General features: G+C 46.8%; 1 non-coding gene across 1 annotated transcript; it reads left to right on the forward strand.

Annotated features, from left to right (window-relative positions):
• On the forward strand, window positions 1-73 carry Trnak-cuu (transfer RNA lysine (anticodon CUU)). The gene has a single exon. It is a non-coding gene; the product is annotated as a tRNA-Lys (tRNA).
• The last annotated feature ends 290 nt before the right edge of the window (window positions 74-363 follow it).

The raw sequence follows: 363 nt of genomic DNA on the forward strand, positions 1-363 counted from the left end.
GCCCGGCTAGCTGAGTCGGTAGAGCATGAGACTCTTAATCTCAGGGTCGTGGGTTCGAGCCCCACGCTGGGCGGCGCAAAATTTTGTGTCTACGCGGATGCAACCTGCGCCCCTCTCGTGAGCCTTGCGTAATGAACGTAACGGGTTACGACGATGCCTAGTTTCGTATGAATATCAGAGGAATGGTATTTGAAGCTGAAAGTAACTCTGAAATGAAATAAATGTGTTGTTTTGGAATTTTAGGTGTACATCGATATCGTGTGAGATGTGTAGGAAAGCAGCAGCTGTGCTAACTAAATGCAAATAATGGTCGCTAATGCGGTTTCCAGCTGAAGATCTCCGATTCACTAGTCCATAAGAACA

This window comes from Schistocerca nitens, chromosome 8 (assembly GCF_023898315.1).
Source record: "Schistocerca nitens isolate TAMUIC-IGC-003100 chromosome 8, iqSchNite1.1, whole genome shotgun sequence".
NCBI classification, from domain to species: Eukaryota; Metazoa; Arthropoda; class Insecta; order Orthoptera; family Acrididae; genus Schistocerca; species Schistocerca nitens.